Source organism: Cavia porcellus, unplaced genomic scaffold, assembly GCF_034190915.1.
Source record: "Cavia porcellus strain 051 isolate PalLab524CR breed Dunkin Hartley unplaced genomic scaffold, mCavPor4.1 scaffold_22, whole genome shotgun sequence".
Classification (NCBI taxonomy): domain Eukaryota; kingdom Metazoa; phylum Chordata; class Mammalia; order Rodentia; family Caviidae; genus Cavia; species Cavia porcellus.
The window spans coordinates 52210016-52233444 of NW_026947505.1; the positions used below are offsets into that span (position 1 = coordinate 52210016).

Below are 23429 nucleotides of genomic sequence, written 5' to 3' on the forward strand. Positions count from 1 at the left end.
CTTCTGAAATCTGGTGGAGGTCTTGCTGAACCCACATCTCTTGTATTCTGTATGCACCTAAACCTAGCACCACGTGGATGAAGCTAGGGTCTTCTACCAACTGGAATACTAGGCAGGCTTCTCTCTTAGACATAAGGCCGAAGTGCCTGGATTACTGAGCACTCTGAATCCATATCTGAGGAATAAATTCTCTAGGCCACAACTTTTCTGGAACATGGTACTCTGGGGCTTTCTTCTCAAAGCAGTCTTTCACCTTTGCAACTCTGAGATTGCAAAGGTTGGAGTCCTGCTGGCTCTTAGGTTGTCCTCAGGCTATTGTTTCTGTTGTCTTTTTCTGAAAAACTTGGCACTTTCTTACTAGTTTTTTTTGGAGGCTGTGGATTTAGCTCAGTGGCATAAATGCTTGCCTAGAAAACACAAGGTCTTGAGTTCTATTCCCAGTACCAAACAAAAAAACCTTAAAAATGTTCTGTAATCACCTTACTAGTCTTTTCAGTGACCAATTTCTCCTCTGTTCCATCTTTCAGGCCACATCTTTACTGACGTTCCTTTTGAGATAAATTAAAAACTTTTTAAAATTAATTAAGTTTATTGATACATTTTAGGTGTACACAAAGATCACATTCATTACAGGGAATTTGTTCTACACATGATATAATTTGATTCTTTCTTTTTCAACATTCCTGCCATCCTTCTTTCAATCCCTCTTTCTCTTATTTACAAAAGCTCTGTCTCCATTTTTCCTTCTTTCTTTATCATTTTTCTTCCCTTCCTTCCTTCCCCTCCCCCTTCCCATCTTCTTCCCATTTGATCAGTTTATTTCTACTTCACACTCAAAATGTCTTAAATCATTCTACTGGCTTCTTTGCTCTTGATTTTCAGCATAAATCTGACCAAAAGCCTCCAACAGTAGCTACACCACTGCCTCAACATTAGACTGTCTTGAAATTTCTTCTGCCACATTAATTAGTCTCCACCCTTAATCTTAATCCCAGACAAAGTGTCTGGACACAAGCAAAATGCAGATAAACTTTCTGCTAAGGTATCACACCCATTATCTGGATTCCAGTAGCCAATTCAGTCCTTCTCTCCAATCAAAACCTCCCCAGCATAGGCTTTCCCAATTGCATTTGTATCAGCCTTCTGGACATCTGAGCTCTAAACAGAGTCTCCCATCAAATACAGCCTTCAGCATTCCAGCTCTGCTTTTTCAGCTCACATCTTCTAAATCTTTCCAAATAATTCCCATATATGAATCCTAAATGCTTTTGAACCACATGATAAAGATATAGTGACTGCCATTATCCCACCTCTCTGGTACCAAATTCTTAGTTACTTTTCTCACTACTGGAACACAACACATGCCACCCAAAGTTAAAAGATGAAAGGTTTATTTTGCTCAGAGTTTGTATAGGTTTCAGTCCAGTGTTTGCTGGCTCCAAGGGAGATTGGCACGTAACAGAGGGGTATCACAGAGAATAGTTCATGGCATGTACAAGGCAGCAAAAACAACAAGGAAAGGTGGAGTTTAACAGCATTTTTCTGTCCTTTCACCTTATCCAAACTACTGGGATTAAGGTGTTATCAGACCAATCAGGGGTTGATTTAATGATCACCTACCCTTAATCCTAGTACCTTTAAACCTAGCATTGCACCTTGAGTCAATCACTCACTCTGAAAAAGCTCCACCCATGACTGCATGAGGGTTGATGGGACATTTAGACATAGTCATAACAGAAGCCATAAGGATCCTAGATGTGTCTGGGTGGGTTATGGAGGTATGGCTATGAGACTTTATGCAGTAACTTATCCATTCTATTCTGTCACTGTTTCCAAACTCTGTGTCCTTGTTTCCATGAACCAGAAAGCTTTGCTCCATTATGCCTTTCCACCATGATATTTCCACCCTGGAGATACCCAGCCATGCATTAACCTTTAAAAGCTACAGACAAAATAAATCTCTCTTCCTTTAAAGTATGGATATTGTGTACTTTTTACCAGAGCCCGGAAAGCTGATCAGTTATTGGTATTTGTCATTGTTTCCTCCTTTATCTATCACTTGTGTCTAATCAGTTTCCATGTCCTATTGCTTCTTCACCCAGATTTGTTTTCTCTAACATCACTGTACTACCATTTATCAGATATCATTTTAGTTATCTTGGACAACTGAAGCAAAACCTTTTTAACGTGTTTTCACGTCTCCCACTTTAACCTGCTACTTATTTTCCACATTTCAAACTACATCATTTTTTCAAAACGCTATACCAATCTACTTCTTTTTTCTTTTGGATGCATTTCAAATGTCGGATTTGTACTTTAGAATAAAGTCCCTTAATCAAGCATAGATCTCTATGAAAGAAAGGAAGCAAGAGAAATGTGTTTCTTCTCTTCCTACACAGACCTATTTTTAGCCTAATGTGTTTGTCTGAGTGGCTAGATTCCATGGAGATGGGTGCTGTAGAAATAAATAGAGACAAGACACTGGGTGATGGCCAGCATGTAAATGATGAGGTGGGGAGGGCCAAAAGGGGCAGAAGGAAGAGGAGGAGAGAGAGAAGGAGTGAGATAGGTGGCAAGAGGCCTATAAATGAAGACACGCTGTCTTTAAGAGCCTGCTTTTCCATTAGTGCCATTTGGCAAAAGCATTCACCATATATATATATATATATATATATATATATATATATATATTTTTTTTTTTTTTATCACAAAGACATTTATGAAAGAGAGCCTTCGACTGCTTTACAAAGTGGCAACTATGAAGGAACAAGTGGTTAAAGTGACAGAAAGTATTTTAAGGGGATTAATGATAAAGTACTTTTACTGTTATAAAAATTTTAAGAATTTAAACATTTATCTATTTTTGGCATTCTATATAATCCAGGCTGACACAAACTGTAACATTAGACAGGAAGGTGTCAAAGTAGAAATAGCAGTTTTACTTTTAAGAAAATAGCATAAACATCTGAAATTAAGTAACAAAGAAATAAATTAACAGTAGAGATTATTTCATCGGTAAATGGTATAAATTTCAGATTATAAACTCCAATTTCATTATCAGGATTGTAGACGTGGGAGTATAAACATTTTTATTTCCAATTAACTCCTTTTCACAGAAACAGATAACTAAATCAATGCAGTTTACTTGGTGTGCTCAAAACTTGGGGAAAAACAAACCAGTGGTTCTCATTAGTCTATTCTCTCCACAAATTTGCTGAAACTGAAAATTTAATTTCCACATAGTATTAATTCATAAAAGGTGTCTGAAATAAAAATATATCATTTGTTTGAAGACTTCCTTGTCTGATGATGAACAGCTAAAGGAATGGGAGGTAGATGATAGAAAATATTTTAAGCAGCTACAGAAATCCAGTTCTGAAATTGCACACTTGTAATTTTGAATCACAGAGTAACTGAGTGGCTAATAAAAATTATAGGCATTGAAAGAAATGTTGCAATGCTTATTAAAATTTATATTAAATCCTAAACAATTCTAATGGAATTAGCGATAGTTTTCCAAGTCCTTACTATGTGCAGGCAGTGTATTAAATAGCACAGATCATGATTGTATTTGATCCTCTCAAAAAGGACCTCATTTTACCAACAGATGGTTCTCAGTGACATTGAGTAACTTATACAAATACATACCACTGTGAAATAATGGAGCTGGATTTTTAGTTCCAGAAGCCTAACTCCAGAAGTATCATCTGTTATATGTGTACCCCTTTACCCCTTCACTCCTGAAATACACTATGCCAGGAAAGGTTATTGTTATATAAACTTTTTAGGCAATACTATATATATATAAATATATATATGAAAATTCAACTGTGTGTGTGTGTGTGTATGTGTGTGTATGTGTGTGTGTATATATATATATATATATATATATATATATGAAGGAAAACTTGTGAAACAAACTCCAGTTCTCAAAGAAAATAAATGTTTTTGAAATTAAAAATAATATTGTGGGATGAGAGCAGCAAATATGGAAGATGGAAAAAGAAATACATAAAAGAGATTCTGTTGAGTCTTTTTAACTCAACTCCAGTAATTTGCTAGCACAACTTTTTGGTAAGGAAGTCTTCCACGTTTTTTCTCTTCCTAGGAATATCACTAAAGGGAATACTTTTCATACTGACTAAATGTATAAACAGGGGTTCATTATATTCATTGCCAAATGACTTGCCAGTATGCCACTTTGGATAGGTTGTAGGTTGTCTCTGTCTCAGGATTAAAATGTTCACAGACCATATTTCACACTTTCCTTGGATGTTAATTGACACTGTAGTTGGACCACCTATATTGTTGTAACTACCAATGGCTTGCCTACATTTTGCATGTGATAAAGTGATGAGAGCTGCTATTGGAAATACCAATAATTAGATCATTCATTAGAAAGTAGTTTGGTATCTTCATTGCGAAACATAGTAAAATGATACCAAGATCCTCAGTATGGGCCCTTGCATGTACTGGGTAAAAAACTTTGTTGAAGAAATTAAGATAGTAATTACTATTTATTGAATCGCTGATAAGTGTACTATGTCATGTATTTCAAAAATGTCTCCAAATATTGTAAAAGTCATGAAAATAAATCAGTATTATATATGTTTTGATATGGAAACTGAATTTTTTTAAAAAATAAGTGATCTAATTCAGACTTACACAAAATAAAATTAAAAGCCTGGAATAACAACCTCTCTGAGGCGACTCTGACTCTACAGTCTCCTTATTTCAGTTGTGAAAAGAAGAAGTGAAGGAAGGAGAGAGGAAAGGAGAAAGAAGGAAGAAAGGAGGGAAAAGGAAGGAAGGAAGGAAAGAAAGAAAAAGAAAGAAAGAAAGAAAGAAAGAAAGAAAGAAAGAAAGAAAGAAAGAATAAAGAAAGAAAAATCTAGCATTCTCTGAACTCACACAACCTCAGGATCCAGCCTCTGACATACATTGTGACAACATTTGCATAGAAAATTACAATTTTGGGGTTTTTAGTTAAAGCATCTGCATGACCTTCAAACCATCCATAGGCAATGCCCAGTGTGAGTGGAAAGAAACACTGCAGGCAGGTGATTTACAAAAGGCAAACAAGGGTCAGCAGACTGCTGATGTTAATTTCAATGGTTGCTGCCTTTTGATTTTGTTTTGTTGTCCTTCACTCTTTCTGTTCTAAAAATACAAAATAATATGAGAAAAAAATTATTTTCCTAGCCCAGTTATTGTTTTCAAAAGAGATAAAACAAATGAAAACAAGGGAAGAATTCCTGGAAGGTTCCCTTCCTCATGAAGTCTCCCCACCTGCCTTACAGTAATGTGCACATCGCTCTACGTCAGCCTGCTCACCTTCAGGCCACCGTAATAGAACTCAAAGACTAAGGAATAAACTCTTGAGAAGAAGAAGATAGCCTCAGAGAAGACAGCTTGTTTGTTCCTGTATTTCAACTTGTTTTTCCTTTTATAAAGTAGTCTCTGAATGCTTCTTTGTTTCAATGGGCAATAAATAACTTAGGGAAATAAATGTGAGCCACACTTGGTCAAGTGATTGAGATGAGGAGAAAGCTGTGCCATCTGTTATGAGTACATAGGAATGAAATCACTCCAGAAAAATATATCTGTGCTGCCTATCTTTAAAAGATAGCATTTTTAAAAAGCACTGGTTCACTTTTTATTAACCCTGTACGTGAAGAATCATCTTGAGGGAAATGTAATGTGAGTAATTCAGTTATGTGCGACTTGCAGAAATGGAAAGCTTTGCAGGCTTCTGTACTCATTCTTCATAGTGTGAAAATTTTGTAGAAATTTGGCCCCTGAGGTTTATCTCATCACACAAACTATCACAAAATAGTTCAATACACTAGAGTGTAAATATTTCTATATACTCTTTATTTTACTATCTCAAAAATGAATCCCAGAGTATTATGGGAAGAAGGAAATTGATGAAGAAGAGGAGAGCTGATTGGGATAGAGTCAGCTATGAAAGCTCCAACCACTCTTCAAAACTCTGCCCATAAAAAGGGGTAGAAGTGATAGATGCATTGCAAAAGGTCCTTGAATAGAAAGGATCTTGTTCTAAATTGTGTCTGTGTTAATGGGAGATTTTATCTTGCATGCTAACCATATCTACCTTCCATCTTCCCTACCTTGAAAGAAGACAAAATGGCCCAGTGCTGAAGATCATTGCTTTAGACTGTTATCGAGTGAAGAGACACAATGCTGTGAATGTTAATCATACTATATCAACTAGAAAGAATTAAGAAATATCTATTTTATTAATAAAGCATGCTCCTGGGAAGGTCTGTGTAGGTTGTAGAAGCATGACCTTGGGTATTATATATGATCTCTACCCTTTCATGTTTTGCTTCCTAGTCACCTTGGACTGAGAAACTTTTCTCCAACCCGCCATTCTTGCATGCATTCTTTTCTTGGACCAGGCTGATATGGGGTGAATTCATTGAAACTATGAACCAAATTAAACATCTCTATCTTTAGATTATGGGTGTTTGATATAAATTTCCACATTAAGATAATAACAAGTTTGTAATTCCTCCTAACATAATACATCTGTTACACATACAAACAGAAACATAGTAGTCACTTCCCAATAGTCTCAATGGTTCTAGCATTTTTCTTTTTTTTTTTAATTTTATTTAAGAGGAAAAAGAGAAAAACACAAAACAAAACAAAGTGGTGTAAGGGTACACATAATACAGAACTACAAAAAAAAAAAAACAGTAAGAAATCACCTGTTAATAGATTACATATTATCATCTTGGAAATAGTTGCTCAAATCACAGTATCAAAGAATACAAAGTGGACATTCAAACAGAGAGACTGCAAACAGCTGTGTTCAATGATCCAAAAACGTTAATATAGTCAGCTATTTAACACCCCTAAACACACTTGCTGTTATATCTGTTAGAGCTCTTATATTTTTCCCCTCTCTTTTTTACAACAAAATTTACACATTTTGGATTTTATTACTCCTTAGTTCTTATTACTTTTTTTTTTGGGGGGGGGAATAAAGTCAAATATGGCAAAACAAAGCTGTCAGTCAAAACCAAGAATAGACATAGCACATGATGTAGAACAGAGTACAAGGTTATCAACAATGGTTCTCAACGATGTCTCTTGTTACCTTAAAAAGAATTGTCTATCTCATTAGATATTATAAAGTTGGACAAAACAGTAGAGAACAAGACTAATAAACCTTGGGCATTGTAAACATTACAGGACTTCCAAAGGAGACAATAGTCAAAGCAGAATGGGCTTCTTAGTGAATCTTATTGCCTTCAAAGTAGTTGCCTATACCCTCAAACTTGATACTATCATACAGAATGGAACAGAGTCTAATCAGTCAAAACAAGATCGTGGGAGTATTACAGGACTTCAAAACAAGTTAATAGGAAATCAAAAAGTTACTATTATATATCCTAATTTTTAAAAATTTTCCCCTTAATTAAAACAAACATAAGAAATAACTAAATAATTTTTTTAAAGAATAAGGGAGAGATTGAGTTAAAACAGGACATAACAATATAACAATACAGGTCAAAGCATGACTGTTTCAGCAACCTCGTGCTTCACCACCAAATAACCCGACTTAATAGTAGTTACCATAGTGTCTGTCTTTTTCCTTGAAATATTTGGATAAAACTTCATATACTCTAGCTTCAAATATTTTCATATCAAGAAGCCCAGAATAAAGCCTTTCTAATTAATGAGTGAAAACTTTATAAGGCTTCAAGGCCACATAATGGGGAATCATGATTAACACATATTTTTATATATTTGAATCATTAGTTACATTAGAGAAACTATTCAGTATTCACACATGCGAGATTGATTTATTTCACTTATGAGTGTGGTCTCAAGCTGTGCCCATTTATTGATAAATATCTCAATGTGATCCTTCTTTATAGCTGAATAATACTCCATTGTATAGAAATACCACCACTTTTTTATCCATTCCTCAGTTGATGGACACTTGGGTTGTTTCCAAGATCTGGCGATTACAAATTGTGCTGCTATAAACATAGATATATCATATCACTGTGGTATGATGCTTTCAGTTCTTCTGGGAATATGCCTAGGAGTGGAATAGCTGGAATAAATGGTATTTCTAATCCCAACTTTTTGAGAAATCTCCAGACAGACCTCCACAAAAGCTGTACCAATCTTCATTCCCACCAACAGTGCAGGAGAGTTCCTTTTTCCCCACAGCCTCTCCAGCATTTGTTGGTGGTATTCTTGATCCTGGCCATTCTTTCAGGAGTGAGATGGTATCTCAGTGTGGTTTTAATTTGCATTTCTCTAATGACCAATGATGATGAACATTTTTTCATGTATTTATTTGCCATTTGCATTTCTTCATCTGAGAATTGCATATTCATCTCAGATTGGATCTTTGAATTTTGGAGGTCTGAGTTTTTTTAATTCTTTATATGTTTTAGACAAGAGTCCCTTGTCTGAGAGAGAGTTCACTAAAATCTTTTCCCAGTTTGTGGGTTTTCTTTTCACTACGCTGGAGATTTCCTTTGACATGCAGACACTTTTTAATAAGAAATGGTCCCAGTTATTGATTCTGGGAAGTATTTCCCGTGCGGTTTGAGTCCTGTTCATGAATTCTCTACCTACTCCTATGTCTGCAAGGTTTCTACCCAATTTGTCTTCCAATAGATTTAGTGTTTCTGTTTTAATATTCAGATCTTTGACCCATTTAGATTTTAATTTAGAACATGGTGATAGACATGGGTCTAGCTTTAGTTTTCGGCAAATGGAGAGCCAGTTTTTCCAGCACCATTTATTAAAGAGACTGTCGTTCTTCCAATGAACTTGCTTGGCTCCTTTATCAAAGATAAGGTGGTTGAGTGTGTTTGTAGTTGTGGTTGTATCTTCTAATCTATTCCATTGATCTTCGGCTCTGTTTTGATTCCAATACCATGTTGATTTTCTACTGTTGCTTTGTAGTATAACTTCAAGTCAGGGATTGTGATGCTTCCTGCTTTGTCTTTGCTGCTTAGAATTGCCTTTGCGATTCTAGGTCTCTTCTGGTTCCAGATGAAATTTAGGAGTGATTTCTCTAGATCTATAAGGTATATTGATGGTATTTCTATTGGGATTGCTTGAATCTGTATAACAGTTTTGGGAGAATGGCCATCTTACAATGTTTGTTCTTCCTATCTATGAGCAAGGGATGTCTTTCCATTCTCTGAGATCATCTTCAATTTCCTTTTTCAGTGTATTATAGTTTTCACTGTATAAGTCTTTCACTTCTTTCGTAAAAGTAATTCCTAAATATTTCATTTTTTTGCTTGCTAATGTAAATAGTCCAGTTTCTCTTATTTCCTTCTCTGTGATTTTGTTGTTTGTGTATAGGAATGCTATTGATTTCTGAGTATTGATTTTGTATCCAGCCACATTACTGAATTTATTTATTGTATCTAAGAGTCTTTCAATGGAGTTTAGGGGGTCTTCTACGTAGAGTATCATGTCATCTGCAAACAATGATAACTTAACTTCTTCTTTTCCTATCTTTACCCCTTTTATTTCTCTTTCTTGCCTAATTGCTCTGGTTAGTACTTCCAGTACTATATTAAATAGGAGTGGTGGTAAAGGACATCCTTGTCTTGTGCCTGATTTTAAAGTAAAGGCTTTCAATTTTTGGCCATTTAGTATGATGCTGGCTGTTGGTTTGTCATAAATGGCCTTTATTATATTGAGGTAAAGACCATCTATTCCAATTTTCTGTAAAGTTTTTATCATGAATAAATGTTGGACCTTATCGAAGGCTTTTTCTGCATCTATAGAAATGATCATGTGATTCTTATTTTTGGCTTTATTGATATGGTGGATTACATTTATTGATTTGCATATGTTGAACCATCCTTGCATTCCTGGGATGAATCCCACTTGGTCATGGTGTATAATCTTCTTGATGATTTGCTGGATCCTATTTGCCAATATTTTATTGAGGATTTTTGCATCTGTGTTCATTAGGGAGATCGGTCTATAGTCCTCTTTTTTAGTTGGGTCTTCCTCAGGTTTTGATACTAGAGTAATATTGGCTTCCAGGAATGACTTAGGAAGGATTGCTTCCCTTTCAATTTCATTGAATAGTTTGAGGAGTGTCGGCATTAGGTCTTCTTTGTATTTCTTGTAGAATTCTGCTGTGAATCCATCTGTTCCTGGGCTCTTCTTGGTGGGTAAGGACTTAATTACATTTTCAATTTCATTAGCAGAGATTGGGTTATTCAACAGTTTTACATCCTCTTGATCTAGCTTTGACACTTCATATGCTTCTAAGAATCTGTCTATTTCTTCTGTGTTATCAAACTTTTGAGAGTAGAGGTTTTCAAAATAGGTGTTGATGATCTTCTGTATTTCTATTGGGTCTGTAGTGATTTCATCTTTTTCATTTCTTATTGCATGAATTTGAGCTTTTTCTTCCATTTTTTAAATAAGGTTGGCTAGGGGCTTATCAATTTTATTTATTCTTTCAAAGAACCAACTCTTTGATTCGTTGATTCTTTGGATTGTTTTCTTAGTCTCTATTGCATTGATTTCTGCTCTGATTTTTATAATTTCCTCTCTTCTTTTGGCTTTGGGCTTGACTTGCTCTTCTTTTTCTAGCTGTTTGAGGTGGAGCATCAAGTTATTTATTTGTATTCATTCTGTTTTCCTGATGTGGGAACTCAGTGCAATAAATTTTCCTCTCAGGACGGCTTTCATTGCATCCCACAGATTCCAGTAAGTTGTATCTGCATTTTCATTTTCTTTTAGGTATTGTTTAATTTCTTCTGTGACCCACTGATTACTCAAGAGTGTGTTATTCAGTTTCCATGTGTTTGTGGGATTTTTGCAGTATCTTTTATCATTAATTTCTAATTTCAGAGCGCTATGATCCAATAACATGCAAGGGATGATTTCAGCTCTTTTGCACTTGTTTAAATATGTTCTGTGAGCTAATATATGGTCTATTTTAGAAAATGATCCATGTACCGCTGAGAAGAATGTGTATTCTGATGTTGTTGGGTGGAACATTCTGTATATGTCTATCAAACCCATTTGTTCACAGGTATGATTCAGTTCTGTTATTTCTTTGCTCATTTTCTTTCTGGTTGATCTGTCCCTTGGTGTCAATGGCGTATTAAGGTCTCCTGTTACAATTGTGTTACTGATAATTTGAGTTTTCCTTTCTGTTAATAATTGTTTTATATAACTGGGTGCTCTGGAGTTTGGTGCGTATATATTTAAGATAGTTATCTCTTCCTTTTGGAGTTTTCCCCTTACGAGTATGTAGTGACCTTCTTTGTCCTTTATTGTCATTGTTGGTTTAAAATTCACATTGTTTGCAAACACAATGGCTACTCCTGCCTTTTTTTGGATTCCTGCTGCATGAAGAATTGCTTTCCATCCTTTGACTTTCAGTCTGTGAGTATCCTTCTGGGTTAGATGGGTTTCCTGTAAACAGCATATGGTTGGATTTTGTTTCTTGATCCATTCTGCTAGTCTGTTTCTTTTGATTGGTGCATTGAGACCATTTACATTCATGGTTATTACTGTTAAATGCTGGTTAGTTGTAGGAATCTTATCTCTCTGCTGTTGCATCTTTATCTTTCTGTTCTGTTTAATTATTTGCTTTGCTTAGTGGTTTTTTCTTTTGTGTATCTAAACTGTCTTTCAATATTTTTTGCAGGGTTGGTTTGGTGTTCATGAAGTTCCTCAGCTGTTCTTTGTCATGGAAGTATCGTATTTCACCAATTTTGAATGACAGTTTTGCAGGATATATCAGTCTAGGTTGGAAATCATTTTGCTTTAGGATCTGGAATACTTTACTCCATGCTCTTCTTGACTTTATTGTTTGTGCTGAGAAGTCTGCTGTGATTCTGATAGGTTTTCCTTTATAAGTGGTCTCTCTTTTCTCTCTGACAGCTTTTAATAATCTATTCTTGTGTTGGATTTCTGGGATGGTGATTATTATATGTCTGGGTGTAGTTTTATTTTGGTTATGACTATTTGGAGTTCTATATGCTTCACTGATCCTGATGTCAGTTTCTGATCTCATGCTTGGGAAATTTTCAGCTATTACTTCTCTAAATATCCTCTTGATATCCTTTATGTTGTCTCCTTCTGTTTCATTAATCCCTATCATTCTTATGTTATTCTTCTTTGCATCGTCTTGCAGTTGTTGAATTGTTTTTTCCTGATTTCTTGTTATTTTTAAAAGATCTTTCCTTTCCTGTTCACTAGCTGCAATCCTGTCTTCAAGGTCTGAAATTCTATATTCACTTTCATTAAGGCGGTTTTTACAACGTTCAGTTGAGTTTTTTATTTCCTGTATATCTCTGTGCATCTGCATTATGTATTCTGTTTGTTTCTTATATTGCTCGTCTAGGGATTCTATCTTTTTGTTTAGTTCCTCCAATTTTTTGTCTGTGTTTTCTTTAGATATATTTAGAATCTCTTTCATTTCTTTTATCATTTCTTTTTTTATCTGGGAGATTATTTCGAGTTTGAATTTCTTTAAAGTTTCCTGGAGTTGCTTGTCAATTTCAGTAGCTATTGTGTCCAATATATGAGGTGGATGGGATATATTTTCTTCTAAATACATTCCTCCTAGGGTTTCTTGAGATGGGCTGGAGGTTTGAGGTTGTAATTTGGTCTTTTGTTTTGTCATTTTCCTATATTTCTGCGTTTCAAGTGTTATTTGAAAGCTTCCTCAGGATCTGTTGAAAATCCCCTTCTATGTTTGCAGCTACTGAGACTCTGGCACCACGCTACCCCAAGCCATTGGGCCTGCAGAACCAATGGCCCTCCTCTGCCTGCTCAGAACTCCGCAGTTCCAGACAAGCTGGGCCTCAGGGACACTGTGCGCCCACCTGCCCCTTGGAAGCTCCACAGCTCTTCAATCGCAGCCGGGTTAGGGTACTCACCACAGGCCGCGGTGCCTCAGGAGCCTGTGATCCCTCCCTGTTTGCAGAGATATCCACAGTCCTCCAGACACACAGAGAGGCCAATACAGGCACCCCAATTCTGCCCAGCTCCTCCTCTGCACACCGATGGCTAACCGTGGCAGCAAAACAGGATGGGCTGGGGAGGGGAGGATAGTGTGGGCCGCCCACCCGTCGGGAGCTCAGCAGTTCTCCAAGTGCAACCAGGATGGGGAGGCGGATGTAGAGGCCTCAAACCCACCTCTCCCCTTCACTGCACCTGGAATCCTGGAGGGACCCAAATAGTCTGGGCCAAGATATCCACCGTCCTCCTGACACATGGAGAGGTGGATGCAGGCACCCCAGATCCACCCAGCTCCTCCTCTGCACACTCGGTTCCAGCATTTTTCAAAGTCCAAGTCTAAGACTCTTTTAAGACTCAAGGAAACAATGAGCTGTTAACTTACATTATGAATTACATAAGCCCAATGTACACTGGCAAAGAGTAAAAATTTCTATTTAAAAAGGGGGATAGAAAAGAATAAGACCAAAGAAAGATATAACCCAGCAGGGGAAACATTAAGTCCTATAACTCCTTTCTCATAACCAGGACACATGGTAGTAAAGTATATTTTTCAAAGGTATTGCATGGTCCCAACTCTCTGCCCTTACTTGTATCACTCCAAGTCTCTCTCCTGGGCTCCCTCCATTCCTGGACTGCAACTTTCCTAGACAGGCACTCTATATTCCTGATATCTTGGAAATTCTAGTGCCTCCACTGCACCTTTGGCTTCATTCTCACAGATTTATGCATTACCTTCTCAACTCTTTCCCTGGGCTTCCAACCTCTTCTTTTAAATCTGAGTGAAAAATTTTTTGACCTCATAACACTTGTATTCTCCATGGAAGATGCTAAACTATTCCAGAAGCTGGAGCAACAGTCAGGCACTCTTTGACTATGGCAATAACAGTCCCTGAGTGTCCTGGTAATTGAGCATGGTGAAGTGTAACTCAGGGAACCAGTTTGTTAGAAGGGCCTTTTTGAGAATCTTAGGCACTCTTTTCTTAAGTGACAAGTTAACACTTTCATACCCTTGAATTTGCAGTGCGTAGGATATTTCACTTTGTTCAGATGTTTTTATGGCATATTTATTCTTGTCACTGAACAAAGTATTTGTTTTCTTTTTAATGGCACTAATCTTTTTAGTCTGATCCTCTTTGGCCCCAAGTTTACACATAAGTTCTCTGAGCCAAAGTTTAAAAAAAAATTCCCTTCTGTTCTTTCCCCCTAATTCCCACTATAAATCTGACTAAAAACAGCAGTACACAAGCTACAGCCAAATCTTCCCATACTCCTCCCACAAACCAGTTTCCAAGGCTTCTAATCCACAGGATCAGTTTCAATACCACTTTTGGTACTAACTTTCTATTTTAGTCAGCTCTCCTATCACTGAAACACAATACCTGAGATCTGCAGTGTAAAGTAGGAAAAGTTTAAGTTTGGACAGTTTCAGGAGATTAATTACATGGTCTACAGGCTTCAAGACAAGTACCTCATGGAATGAAGTATGGCAGAACCAAGTTCATAGCAGCTGAGAATTGGAGCTGAAATACAATACAAGAGAGGAATGGACAAGTGACCATATATAGTCTCTAACATCATACCTCTATGATCTATCAAGACATTCAGAACTATGCTATGCTAGGTATTTCTTAGTCCAATGAAACTGGCATATCAGCATTAACAATCACACTTATTTTGCTCAGAAAACCTCAATAGGACCTCTTCAGGCAAAGAAATAAGAATTAATAGCTTGTAACAAATCCAGACCATAGAAATGATTTGTGTTATCTGCATATTATTTAAATACTTATATTATTTAACAATATATGGAAATTGAGATATTTCTCCAAAAAAATCAAGACTTTTGACTTTGTAATCTTACTTCACACTGCTAGATTTATAAACTTATCTGGCAACCACAGAGACTGAGCAGCAATCTCTTCTCACATGAGCACAAATTCCCTTTTCATCTTCACTCCAACAATGCTCATCATCTTTTGGGGTCTACATTATTTTTGCCTGTCTCATTCACATCCTTTCTTGTATTCTCTACACATTATGGTTCACAAATGCACCACTGGATTTTTGTGATTAATTTCTTCTAGGAGTGACCTGTGTATTCAACCTGTGCCTCTTTTACCTGAATGCCAGTCACGAAAAAGTACAAAGATGTTCCTCTTCTATGACTTCCAGAAGTCAGCTTCGTGGAGTGAACTCAGGTGCTTCTATCTTAATTCATTCTCTCATCCTCATTTATATATTTTTAATTCTGAAAGTCCAGATCTTAGATTATTTCATATTTAGTGACTTTTTGTAATTAAGCAGTGGAAATAAATATGGCCATTAACAAAAGAACTAGCATCTCATTTGTATGGCAGTCAAAAGTACTGCCTTAAAACATTGCATAGCATACTTTCTCAAACTCTTGTTCCAGTACATATAATCATTTTGCTTTCTCCTGTTTTCCATTAAGTAACCAAATCAGTGAGCTGAAAATGGTTAAATAAGATGTAACTACCTGCCCCATGGCTTCTTAGCCAAGATGCCTTTCTTTGTTCATTCATAATTTTGACAGTGGCATTTTAAATAAACTCTTTTATTCATTTCTTTCCTCGTGTGTGGAAATAAAGCTTATCCTTGAGATTTACAACAAAGCATAATAAATTGTCAGGGGAAAGATATTATTTGAAAGCTTATTCATTCCAGACTAAGAAGTATTTCCAATAATTTAAATAGAAGTCATCATTCTTTCAAGAGATTAAAGATAAAAGCAATCAAAATGACAGATCTTTCCATTGGTGATAATAAATGAATAAATAAATCTAATCCATGCAACAAGAGTCTTTGTTCTTCTAGCAATGCTGAAAACAATATTTATAGTTGAAGTGGAGAATATTTTTGTAATCAGAGGCAAAGTGATACAGAGACTATGCTGGGTTGGTGGAGAACTGATCATACCAAAATGGAGAATCTACCTGATTATGCCAGGGAAAAGTCCCCTTTGTTATAATGGGTAGGGTAGCTCATAATTACAATATAAATTAAGATGGAGAGTGACCAGAGAAAGACAAAGGTATAGAAACACAGAAATAGAGACAAAAAGAGTAGATAAGCCCTCAAGAATATGGGGTTTGTTTAAATCTCTACTCAAGTTGCATATATTTTTTTTAAATAAATGTATACAGATCTCAGGATTCTCAGAGTGAGGTTTAGGATCATATGTCCACTTACAAAAAAAATAAGCAATGACAATATGAATAAGTAGGTATAATGGCAATCCTTTCCATTCCTGAGTAAAACCTGGGTCCTAAAAACACAGCTTTCAACATATGCACTTTCCCAAGGAGGCACTGGTAACATAGTTGGCATGCTATCCTGTCCCCATAGAAGGGAAACACACCCTTCTAAGAAGCCAATGAAAGTTAAAATCATTGGGTTGGAATTTCACCTCAAGGAAGGTATACATTAGTGATCATTGCTCCTGCGTAACTTTACCTTTCACTATGTAATTTTTGTTTATTTTCTTGTGGATCAGAAAGCCAATCATTCTCCAAAGCATGCTGTTTCCCAATGTAACAACTGAAGCCTCATGTCTCTTCAATGAGTTCAGTTTCAATTTTTTACCCTCTATAATCACACTACTCACAGAACAGCTATTTTGGTCTTATACAATATTTGTGTCTCATTTCAATTAATGCAGAACCCCAAAATAAAGATTTTATTAGACTCTTAATAAACTAAATGTAGAACTATATCTCCATTTTCTTCTCGAAACAACTGAAAATCTTCTCCCGTCCTGTTTGTAGCATTTTAATTTCTTTTGAATTTCTTCCTGATATAAAAGTGGGCAGGTAAGGCTTTCATTTATTCATTTATTCATTCAATCATTCAGTCTATGTCAATTGCCATGTTAGACGGCATGTTAGAAGCATCCCAAGATGGGCTTCTAAGAAGGGCATATGAATCACTCAAATGTATAGTGTGTGTTAGTAGATTTTACTGAATTCTAAATAATTTTGTACTATAAAAATGTTTTCTTAGAATGTTTAGATGAGAAAAGAGGTCATCACAATATAAGGCAGAGATTTCTAAATTGACTTGCTCCTAGTTTCTATCTTAGAAATTTCATATGCCCTGGGTGTCAGGGAGGACTCCATGGAGAATATGTTTGACAAAGTACATACAGAGGGACATTTCAGAAATATGAAATCTAGATTTGAAATTCTTGAGTAGGAAGAATTTGATTTGACAATAATTGATATAGGAGAGTAAAACCAAACCTGAAATATCTGGTATGCATTCCTGTCCTCTAAAATTGAAGAATGAATTTTAGGGACAACGGAAGTTAAGAACATAATATATTTATTGAAAGAAAGCTTCTTTTTGAGAGAGAGAGACAGAAGGAGCCCTAAGTAGGTTACCAAAGAACCTGTCTTTTCCTGGGATTTTATAAGGCCAAACCCCATTGTGGGATGATCCCAAGGTAGAGAAGAAAATGGGAACTCGCAAGGTGGAAATGAGGTGAGACAGAACTATGGTCAAACAATAAGATTAACAGCTCATGTAAAATTAATGAAATTGGGGACATATGGGGAAGTGAGTCACATAGCAAGTGAGTATGCTTAAAAAGCAGTGGGAGCTTTAGCTCAGCAATCCAGAACCTGCCTGGTAAGTGTGAGGTCATGAGTTTGATACCTGGTACCAAAAAAAGAAAACAAAACAAAAGTAGTGACTCTTCTTGTAGGGTGTTAGAATGGTGACTCCTGGCGGCTTCCTTGGGGTGACAGAGACCTATTTAGGACCAAATGTCTTGTGACCTTGCAGGAGACAGGCAGCTCCTGCTGTGGGCCAGATTTAAAGACAAAAGATCAAGCAAATGCACCCACATCCTAAAGATTGATAGTCTAAATAGTTCTTTATCATCTGGAGGAAGCCAGGAGCCACTATCCCAACCCTGTAGAGGAATAGTCACTGTTCTTTAAGCATGCCCGCTTGATATGTGATTCACTTTGTCATTTGTCCCTGATTTGGTCAATTTTACCTGAACAATTATTCTTATTGGTTGACCACAGTTATGTCCCACCTCATGCCCACCTGCCTTGCCAGTTCCCACGTGTTCCCCACCTTAGACCCATCTCACTTCATGGTTTTGGTCAATAAAAGTCCCTAGAAAAGACAGTCTTTGGCAACCCCCTTAGGACTCCCTCTGTCTCTCAGACAGAATTTTTCTTTCTCTCAATAAATATATTCTGCTCTTAACTTCCATTGTTCCTAAAATTCATTCGATTTTAGAGAACACAAACTCGTACTCAGACATCTAGTAGGTAGAGAGTTTCAGTCCCATATAACAACTGGGTAACATTTTAGAAACTAACTTTGGACTTGGATTTCTGAGAATAAAAGACCAAAGAAAAGTCTAGTTTAGAATAGCAGCAATTGTAACCATTAGTGAAATAATAAAAATGATAAGTAAATGTCCCTTATACTATTTTCTCATGAAAAAGATTAAGTTCATATAGCTGGTTAATAGACATCAGGGTCTTTAAATTAACCCCCCACACAATCTAAATACTAAAGATATTTAAAACAAGGAAGACCCTGGGAATGCCGGGTGACATGCTGATGAGTGTCTGATAGAGTCCAGAGAGGCACTATCAGTTCATATGAACCCACTCTCCATTTGAGAGAAACATAGGTTTCATTTTACATAGGTCACAGTGCACACATCAGCAGGTAACAAACAGTTCCAAAAGGACGTCAGTATGTCACACATGCCACAGCAGTCCAGTGTTTCTCCAACCCATTCCCTCAAAAGCCTATTTAAAAATTCTACTAAAAAAAAAAAAATTGGCCTAAAGAGACCTCTATTCTGCTTGCACAGGGATGTCCCTCTTAGGTTGAGCAATAAACTCCGCTTAGACTGTTCAATTCATGTTCCTTTCTTTCTTTCCTAGCTACAGATCACCAGTCCTAGCTACAAATCATCTACAACCCAGACTGATACTTTCTTTACATATCAGAACATTGCCCCAAAATATGACATCCCAAAGGCCTAATGAGCTACAATGGGTGAAATATTATTCAGTTATAAAAAATGATGTTGGGCTTTTATAGATAAATGGAGGCAACTTAAGACTATAACCATAAGTGAAATAAATCAGACTGACATTTGCAATTATCATATAGTCTCTCTAGTGTAAATAATAATAATAATAATAAATTGAAAGTGATGAGATTCAAAATGTACAACAGATATTATAATAATGAAAGAGAAAAAAGTACCCCCAAAAAAGAACAACTTGTAGGCATACACATACAACTGTATGCATGTTTAAGCATACAAGATACATAGCCAAACTGCTAATTCTCCTAGTTCATCAAAAAGAATAGCTTGTGCTGTCATTCCTGATTGTTCATTTTTTATGCTTTGATTTTATAACTTGAGCAACTAGTTCTAGGACAACAATGAGTAATATATTAACTAGTATTAATTTCTTTCAGTTTTTTTTTTTTAATTGTATATTCTACTATTTTTCTTTCCTTGCTTTTTTTTTTTTTTTGTAAAGAGCTGGGGCTGGGGATTTAACTCAGCGGCATAAGTGCCTGCCTTGCAAGCAGGCAGTCATGAGTTTGATCCTTGGTACTGGAAAAAAAAAAAAAGAGCTACAGTAAGTAATCTGTGTTGGTCCTTCACGTTTGGATCTTATACTTCTCGGAACTTTGAGTTTAGGTCAGTTTCCCCAAATTGCCACGAGAGCAATGCAAAGATTTCATTTTGTTTGCCTAAATAAATTTCTTGATGGCATTTTTTTTCCCTCTAGTGTCTTTTGTAAGGTCCTGGTTTTTTGGTAATGAAGGAAGACTTCCTAAACTTCTGTGATTCCTTATCACTACAGCACCCACACCGAACTATTTTACAAAGGATAACTGAGACACAACAATCCTGATGGGTTAATCGCACCACTGTAACAAACCACAGTCTTTTCCTCTTGTTAGGGTCCACTGTTTTCTCACCATGGTTATCTAATAATTTTTTAAAATTTCATACAAAAAGTAGCTTGAGAATTACTTTTTCTTAACATTCTATTTCCATTTTTGTGCACCCTTCCGAAAACGAAAACAAGTTTTTCTCTTGAAAAGATAAAATCAATACCAATTTCAAATGCCCATTAACAAACCTTACCTCCCCTAGCTCTGCTAGGCTAATGAAAGATAATTGCTGTCACCTGCAGACCAGTGATTTTAGAACCTAGGAGCCATCAAGCTGATGCTTCCCCAGCAAGACAACTTCCCTCTCTCAAGGACTTCCCTGGGGACTGTACTTGTGGCACTTGAAAAGCAAATAATTAAGAGCAATAAATAGCAAGATCCTCTAGAGAAGTATAAATTTTGCATAACAATAACTCTGTAGGCTAGCTGGTGGAAGGATTATTTTATTACATTGTAGATTTCTTTTTGAATCTGTTGAAATATATTTTAAAATCTTTGATTTAAAAGACATTTATTCCTCCAAACCAGTGAAGTTTCAAGAATATTTTTAAAAAACCAAAGTTTCACATTAGACATTGACTTGATTATTCATTCTTTCTTATATTCTCAAAATATTTTTATCTTACTACAATATTCAGATTCTACATCAACATTTGTCATTCTTCAGACTTGGTAGTGCATTTTAGGTCTGGGAAGAAGAGTGTGTTTTGGAGTAATGAAGTAAATAGTGTAGCTGATTGATCTGGCATATAACTCAATTTCTATCTGAATGCCTGTTCGCAAGGAACAGCCTGCTGAACTTCCATTGTATCATGTACAACTCTGGCAATAATTCACTATTACAAGACATTTTGAGACTTGAAGGAGACAATGTGTATAAAAGTATATTTAAACCACAATATTGAATGACTAGCTAAATAATGTATATCTCCTGCCTCTACCACCTGCATTCTATAGGTGCCACAAGATCACCTTTGTCACTTAATTTTTCTCATCTTTAAGATTCTCTGGTAGTCTCCTCAGAGACTCTTAATGGTTTAAAAGAATCTGTTAATAAAGAATTTTATATACAAATATCCTATTGATGAGATGGTAGCTTGTTTGGGGATGATAGAACTGTGGGGGATGGAGGCGTGGCTGAAAAGATAAGAAATATGAAATATAAATGACGCTTATTTTGAGAATGTGGGGAGAGACCCCCCAACACCCTGGGTTGCCGCATCTCCCCCCAACCCCTTTGGCAATCTCTCTGTGGAACACGTGGAGTGGGGGTATACATGTAGCTTAGGTTAGGAGTGGTGCCTGAGGGGCATTAGGAATGCACAGGTAGCCCACTGTTATTCTTTTGGCACCACAGGTAAATTCCTAGGGGTGGGGAAGATGGAGCTCCTTGGTTCCTCCTGAGGCTTTACCAGCTACAGAGTCCTGTCTGGGCCAAAACTCTTTCAGGGGATACAGAGACTAGAGAGAACAATCAGCCAAAAAGATAAAGATTTTTCGTTGTAATAGACTTTAAAACTGAAACACTAAAAGACCTTTCTCAATAGTGTCCTAGAGACACACTCTCTCATACAATGGTGCTATTCTGTGCACTGACATATTTCTCTGCAAAAGTCTATCCTGTCCCTGAAATTTTTACTGCTCAGAGGAGTAAGGCAGAATGTGTGTTCTTTGCAGTTGGGCACCCTGCAACAACAAAGGAGTGAAGGAAATACAGAGGCACACTCAGATTCTTTCTTCATGCTTTCTAATCAAAGAATGAAATCCCCTTACCCTAGGGAGAGCAGAATAAGTAAAGAATACTAGGAAAAATAATCTCTTTCAAAGAAATTGGAAGTGGATAATAAACATCCCTCCTTAAACCTGACCATAAATTGATAATGTACTACTCAGTGGGTTGTCTCTAGGCACAGAGAAAGCAGGGTTTCCATTTCATATAAGCTTTTATTTTTGCCAGGCACTATGGCTCACACCTGTATCTCAGCTCTTGCGAGACTGAGGTACACTCTGAGAAACTATTTTGATTACTTTCTCATTGCTGACACAGAATACTCAACACTCACAACTTAAAAAGGAAAGATTTGTTTGGGAGCATATTTTCAGTCCACATTGGCCAGCTTTGATGCAGAAAGGCTAGGGTAGAAAGATCTGGTAGAGGGGAGCTGTGCATGTTATTGTGTCAGAAAGCTAAGACAGAAGAAAAGAGCTGGCCAAGAGGAAATATAACCTTCCAATTACGCCATAGTGACCAACCTCCAACCAGTCTCTACCTTCTAACAGTACATTTATCTCTGTACTCATCCATAGATTAACCCACTGGAAGACAGTGCACCCAGAATCCAATCACCTTCCCCAAAGCCCATCTTTGAAGATACAAAGTCTCGGAGGAACAATCCAGGTTTAAAGTATAATAGCAACTCAGGGAGGCCCTGTCTCACAAACATTTTTTAAACTGCTCAGTGATAGAACACTTGCCCCATATGAGCAAGGCCTTTGGGTTCAACATCTGCTACCAAAAAGATGAAAAGAAAAGAATTTGTGTGTCACCCTTGCACGGGAGCCATGTAATCTTCTCTGTATCATTCTAATTTTAGTATACGTGCTCCCAAAGCAAGCACAGAAAATAAGAAAAGAAAAGGGTAATTTTTGGTTTCACCAAACAAAGTGACAGAAAGGTGGGCATAGGAGTTTATATTATTGGTAATGAATGGCAATAAACTCTGGGTTGTGTAAGAATGGAAGTTAAATGCAAGAAGGAAAAGGAAAATTGTCTGAAGGTCCTGGTGAGGTTGGAGAAAATTATTGGGTACAGTTCAACAAACAACCTAAAAGGAAAGAAGGTTTTATTCAGGATGTTGAATTAGTGATTATGAGGGGAGACGCAATGTCCTGATAGTGACAAGAAGAATTGGAAGCAATAATGAGTACTTTAGCAGGTTATAAGTGAGGAAGGAGGTGGTCTAATATTTAATGACATTATTCTGTCTATATGTGTTTATCACTTTTAATTTCATGTGAGTAAAACAAACTCTTATAGGGACTATGCAGCCAAGTAGAAGTTGGGTATAGCTACCATATTTTTGTTGGGTTCTGTATAATACAAAATTATATATAGATTGACTACATTAATATAAAAAACAGTCCTTCATGGGTGACTTAATAATAACAAGCCCATTTGAAATTTGGAGTGCTATGATATAAGCAACAGTTAATGTTATGAAATACTTATATTATTTGAAATAATACTGGTCCAATGATTGTAATGATGTGATATAGCACAATAATTAAAAGATCATAGTACTGACATTTTATTAAGTGAATGACATTCAGATTAAAATAGGTGGAGATATGCATTTATTAGAGAGTATATTATGAAAATCAGCTCCAGGTACTTTTAATAGAATTACAATTCCAAAAATGTTCTTTCACAGAAAGGCTTTCTCAGGTTGCAAAAA

General features: G+C 36.4%; 1 non-coding gene across 1 annotated transcript; it reads right to left on the reverse strand.

Annotated features, from left to right (window-relative positions):
• Nucleotides 1–22488: 22488 nt before the first annotated feature.
• Nucleotides 22489–22592, reverse strand: LOC111758350 (U6 spliceosomal RNA). The gene has a single exon (XR_002792537.1). It is a non-coding gene; the product is annotated as a U6 spliceosomal RNA (small nuclear RNA).
• Nucleotides 22593–23429: the final 837 nt, after the last annotated feature.